The sequence below is a fragment of the Triticum dicoccoides genome, chromosome 6A (assembly GCF_002162155.2).
Source record: "Triticum dicoccoides isolate Atlit2015 ecotype Zavitan chromosome 6A, WEW_v2.0, whole genome shotgun sequence".
Lineage (NCBI taxonomy): Eukaryota > Viridiplantae > Streptophyta > Magnoliopsida > Poales > Poaceae > Triticum > Triticum dicoccoides.
Window position 1 is genome coordinate 410,114,833 of NC_041390.1, and position 6,432 is coordinate 410,121,264.

The following is a 6,432-nucleotide window of genomic DNA, read 5'->3' on the forward strand; positions in this document are numbered from 1 at the left end:
TAAATAATACACCATATTGATATCCATACCTTCATGAACCGGCGTAGACTCATAGTCCAACATATCAGCCTCCTCCTCGAGTGCATGCACAGATTCTGAAATTTGTCTGAGTGAAGGAGAAGTAAGAAGTGTCGCAGATGATGTCATATATGTTGCATCGTCCTCCTTTGGTGATGTAGGTATTGCTGTGATAGATGTAGAAGTTACTGTATCTTGTATTTGTTTAGGCCTCCACACTTGTTTTGGTGGAATCATGGGTCGAGTGTCATTGAACAACTTATCCCTTTGTTTCTCGGCCTCCTGTTCTGCCATCTCCTGACTCCTTAACATCTGTAGTTTCCTCTTTTGTGTCTTTGTTAGCCCTAGAGTACACCACTTTGGCTGAGTGTATTTAGGATCTCTCGTTTTTACCTGGCTGGTGCTTGCCTCATGGTCATTAGCCGAGTGCTTTGGCGCGATAGCAAGTATCGGCTCAGTCGGATTGCTATGCACAATCGGCTACTGTATGGCGAATGTTCCGGCACCCAAGATAAGTGAGTCGACATCCATTTTCTCCTTGCCTTTTCCCGGCTCAACTGCTGCAATACTTGGTGATTTAACATGCCATTCTTTTTGACTTTCCAGATGCATGAAATTTCCACTCGGGCGCACCTTTTTACTCTGATGGAATCCACTCGGATGGATATCACTCGGATGGAATTCAGTTGGATGGAATCTACTCGGCCACATTTTTTCACTCAAATAGGTTCCACCTGGGTGCATTCTTACACTCGGATAATTTCCATCCGGTCGCATGTTTTGACCAGCCGGCCGATAATTACCGATGTTCAGTCAGCCATTATATGAGTATTCAAGTCGACCCCAAACAGTTTGCCTTTGTTCTTCTGGAAACAACGCCTTTGGTCCACTCAGTTTCATATACTGACTAAACATATCATCTGATGGTGACCTTGGTTGCTTCAAGTATGATGGCCGGTTAGAGCTGAGACCAGCCGACTGATTAGCATATTTGGATAGAAACATATCAAAAGTTGGCTTGATCCGCTTGCGTTGCACTTTAGCTTCATTCCTCTTCCACTTGCCAACTTCTGGACTCTTGGGTTTGACAAATTTAACTCGAATATTTTCTTGCACTTGCGGTTGCCCCCCGAGTGTAGGATTCTTGATGGTGATTTTGATTAGTTCCTTGCCATCGGGCTGCTTATCAATCACAACATGTCTCCCCAAGACCGTGCTGCCTTCCTTGTCTTTCCTGGGCTCACCAATAATGATATTAGCTTTATTAGCAGATTCGGCTACCTCAGGCCGAATGAGTAGCTTCTTCCCCTCCAAATCCATGGTATTCATTGGAAAAGGTTGTTTATCAACTTGCATCTCAGAAAAGTTCAATCGTCCGTCATTAATAGCCGATTGTATCTGTCGTCGAAAAACATTGCAATCATTAGTAGCATGAGAAAAAGAATTATGATACTTGCAATAAGCACGCCGTTTTAGCTCTTCAAACGGCGGTAAAGTATGAGATATTCTAATAATCTTAGCCTGCAGCAAAGCATCAAATATTCTATCACACTTAGCAATGTTAAAAGTAAACTTCATCTCTTCATCATGATTCTTATGAATCGGTTTCAGATCATTGCAAGTAAAGGGTTTGGCCTTAGATGGCCAAACAAATTCAGTAGCAAAAACATCACCCTCATCGTCCGAGTGATCACTATCATATTCCACCATATTCATCTTTGGGCGGTCGGTTTTGTATCTATGCACTTCTTTGAGATCTTTGCTTCGGCTTTCCTGAGCCAAAGCCCTTTGTAAGACTTGGTTGATATTTAAGAACTCATAACCTTCTAGCTTTTCTCTAATGGGAGTTCTCAAACCACTCAGCACTAGGTCTGCCAAGTCTCTCTCGGTTATCACCAAACTAGAACACCTGTTTTTTGTTTCTCTGAATCTCTTGACGTAATCGGAGACTGATTCATCATGCTTCTGTTTAACCGATGTTAGATGTGATAACTTGAGTTCATTGTTGCCGCTATAAAAGTGATCATGAAATTTCTGCTCTAGCTGCGACCAAACCCGAATGGAACCATGTGGTAAAGAAGAAAATCATGAAAATGCAGTACCAGTTAAAGATAAAGGAAACAAATGCACTTTCAACTCATTTAGTGAGCCTGCTTCACCTAGTTGTGATAAGTATTGACTAACATGCTCCCATGTGGTTTTTGTGCCCTCTCCATTGAACTTAACAAAATCTGGAATCTTATATCCCGGAGGGCACTGGATGGCATCAAAGTACTCGGGGTACGGCTTTTGGTAAATCCGATTCCGAGGTAACTCAACTCCAAAATTCTATCTAAGCATCTTAGCCATCTCCTCTCTAAGATTAGCTCGACCATCACCCGTAGTGGACGATGAAGCTTGTGGCGGTGACATAGGAAGAGTATGGTTACTAGCTGTAGGTAGGAATTGTGGCATGTATGTCGACCCATAATTTGGTAGTGGTCGAGTGGTTGTAGCTATAGGTAGAGTTTGGTTCGGCGTTGCCACCGAACCTGTCATGCTCATAATAGGATTAATGGGTGTAGCCACAATCTGATTTGTTTGGGTAGGATAATGAGTCCTCGGCACGGGAGGCGCCGATGCAATAGGTAAAGCTAGATTAGGGTTTTGCACACTAGCAGCTACACCATTATTACCACTAGACGATTGAGATATATTCTTCTGAGCATTAGTATTTTCTATAAAAGTTTGATAGACTAGATTGTTATCATCAGCAATACGACTTTCAATCTCAGCCCACTGCTCAGGAGAAAAGGCAGTACTTACACAGGGTTTAACCTGTTCAGTTTGAAGAGGAGGGAACTTGATTTCTTCAATCGGAGTGATGTTGCCTTGGCGATCTTTCTTGAATTTTGCAAGGAACTCCTGCAGGTTCTTCTCCTCGCGTGCCTTCTTGTAATCCTCATAGACTTGGCGATGATCGGCCGATATCTCATCAAGGCTGGGCTTAATGATGTTATCGGCGTCTACCTCACATGGCTTGGGAAGATCAGACATGGTGGATGATGATGATTGATCTTTGATCCCCAGTGGAGTTGCCAAAAAGTGTGTTGACACACGAACACGTCACGTGTACCCTCGACGCTAGGGGTGATACACCGCAGCTCACGTCGAAGGAGACCCGACCGACAGGGCGATACGCAAGACAATCGACAGGCGCTTTTGCAGACCCGAAAACCCCACACCCCCGGGAGGGACCCGTCGGGGAGTGCGGCGGCTATGGGCTTCCCTAGGTCGATTCGCTCGCCCCTAGAGCCTCGGGATTCGCAGCTCTCAAACACGAAGAACAACGAAGAACAAGATAGAAAAACAGTGGAGAGATAAAACGTAGATGAAAAAGTAGTATATTGATTTGTTCGATTGTGTGTTGTTCAATCGGCCATCACCCCCAACATATATAAGAGGCGGCTGAACTTCCCGTACAAGCAAAGGATTCATCTAGGCTTTCCTTACAAAAAATTACATCAATTCACATCCTAGAGTCCTAGTTCTATTCCAACTCGGATTCAGTCTGAATCTGACCCAACTTCTGTCTTCCTCCTTGCGCGGGACGCCGAGCTTGGATATGACCTCCGATCAAGATGGCCCAAATATGAAACTTGTGCGCCTCGACGAGACGAACAATCCTTATGTTGAACACTTTTCCAAATAAGACCATCTTGAATATTTTACGAAGCCATCTTTAATATCCAGTCGGACTCGGTCATGTAACGGACTGGATTGTCCGAGTCTCGTAGTGAACTTATAGGCCGTATAATATCTCATATGATAATGACTCCAAAACCAAAGTTCACCGTTTTGACGATGCGCGCAACTTCCATGTTGATCACTTTTCCATCCGAGGTCATCTGGATTACCTTTCGGGCACATCTTCAGTTTCACTCGGATCCGAGCTCATCCACTCGGATATTAGAGTTTTTCGTCCGACTGGACCTTTTCACTCGGAAGACAATCTTTCACTCGGATGACTATAATTTCTCTTGGAATACAATCTTTCACTCGGATGACTATATTTCGCTCGGAAGGCAATATCTTACTCGAACGTCAAGTTTTCATCCCGATGGTAATCTTTTCACTCGGAATAACTTCACTTGGATGATAATTTCACTCAGATTACTATATTTTCACTCGGAAACCAATCTTTTACTTGATCGGTAAGTTTTCACTCGACCTTTTACTCGATCGGTAGGTTTTCACTCGGATGGTAAACTTTTCACTCGGATTTCCCGACTGAAAACACAGCCTGGTCTTGATTTGCCTCTCCAGGTTGCATACGACCTCGGATTGAGACAAATTTTATATGAAAAGCGACCGGCTCGACGAGAAAAATCTTTTTCATGTTTAAGGTTTTTCGATTCAAGGCCATCTTGATGGCCGAATTACTCGCGCAACCTATCAGACAAGTGTCTGGCACCTCGCGCCATATTTTCGTTGAGCTTCGGTCTGCAGTGTATTGCCTCTAACTTTTGCATATGAACTCGGATTGAGATGATTTATATATCAAAATCGATTGCCTCGACGAGACGAAGACAATTCCTTAATAGTGCTCCTTCTTCCGAGGTCATCTTGAATACGTGATTGGCCAAAAACCACTCGGAGTATAGTTTCGGTCCGTAAGATAAAGTCGAATGAATATAACCGAAACATCAAAGTGGTTCCACTCGGCGACGTGAATCTTTTCATGCTGAAACCCCGTTCACTCGAGACCATCTCCATTGCAATCTGTATCTTGCCAAAATCAGGTATCAACAATACCTTGCACTTTTTTTCTTGAAACTAGTGGTTTTGTTAACCATCAACACTTGATGCTCTTTCTTGATTTCTACTTTCGTCGATTTTAGTATAGCGAAGAGCTTGAGAATTGTTTTCATCATCCCTTGCATACTATAGTTCATCACAAAGTTCTAGTGGCTTGGTGATAGTGACTAGAGAACTATGTCAATCACTATGTTATGTGGAAGATTAACTCCCACTTGATTCAAGTGATTGTAGTACCCAGACATTCTAAGTACATGCTCACTAGCTGAGCTATTCTCCTCCATTTTGTAGGCAAAATACTTGTCAGAGGTCTCATACCTCTCGACATGGCATGAGTTTGAAATACCAATTTTAACTCTTGGAACATTTCATATGCTCCGAGGGGTTCAAAACGTTTTTGAAGTTCCGATTCTAAGCCGTAAAGCATGGCGCACTTAACTATCAAGTAGTCATTATATCGAGCTTGTCAAATGTTCATAACGTCTGCATCTACTCCTGCAATAGGTCTGTCACCTAGCGGTGCATCAAGACATCATTATTCTATGCAGCAATGAGGATAATCCTCACATCACGGACCCAGTCCGCGTCATTGCTATTATCATCTTTCAACTTTTCTCTAGGAACATATCAAAAATATATAGGAGCTATATCACGAGCTATTGATCTACAACATAGATATGCAAATATTATCAGGACTAAGTTCATGATAAATTAAGTTCAATTAATCAAATTACTTAAGAACTCCCACTTGAATAGAAATCCCTTAAGTCATCTAAGTGATACGTGATCCAAATCAACTAACTCATGTCCGATCATCATGTGAGATGGGGTAGTCATCAATGGTGAACATCTCTATGTTGATCATATCTACTATATGATTCACGTTCGACCTTTCGGTCTCTAGTGTTCTGAGGCCATGTTTGTACATGCCAGGCTCTCAAGTTTAACCCGAGTATTCTGCATGTACAAAATTGTCTTGCACCTGTTGTATGTGAACGTAGAGTCTATCACACCCGATCATCACGTGGTGTCTCAACACGACGAACTGTCACAATGGTGCATACTCAGGGAGAACACTTATACCTTGAAATTTTAGTTAAGGGATCATCTTATAATGCTACCGCCATATTAAGCAAAATAAGATGCATAAAAGATAAACATCACATGCAATCAAAATATGTGACATGATATGGCCATCATCATCTTGTGTTTTTGATCTCCATCTCCAAAGCATCATCATGATCTCCATCGTCACCGGCTCGACACCTTGATCTCCATCGTAGCGTCGTGGTCGTCTTGCCAATTATTGCTTCTACAACTATTGCTAACGCATAGTGATAAAGTAAAGCAATTGCATGGCGTTTGCATTTCATACAATAAAGAGACAACCATAAGGCTCCTGCCGGCTGTCAGATATCTTACAAAACATGATCATCTCATACAATAACATTTATCACATCATGTCCTGACCATATCACATCACAACATGCCATGCAAAAACAAGTTAGATGCCCCCTACTTTGTTGTCGCAAGTTTTACGTGGCTGCTACGGGCTTCTAGCAAGAATTGTTCTTACCTACCCATCAAAACCAAAACGGTGTTTCGTCAAGTTTGCTG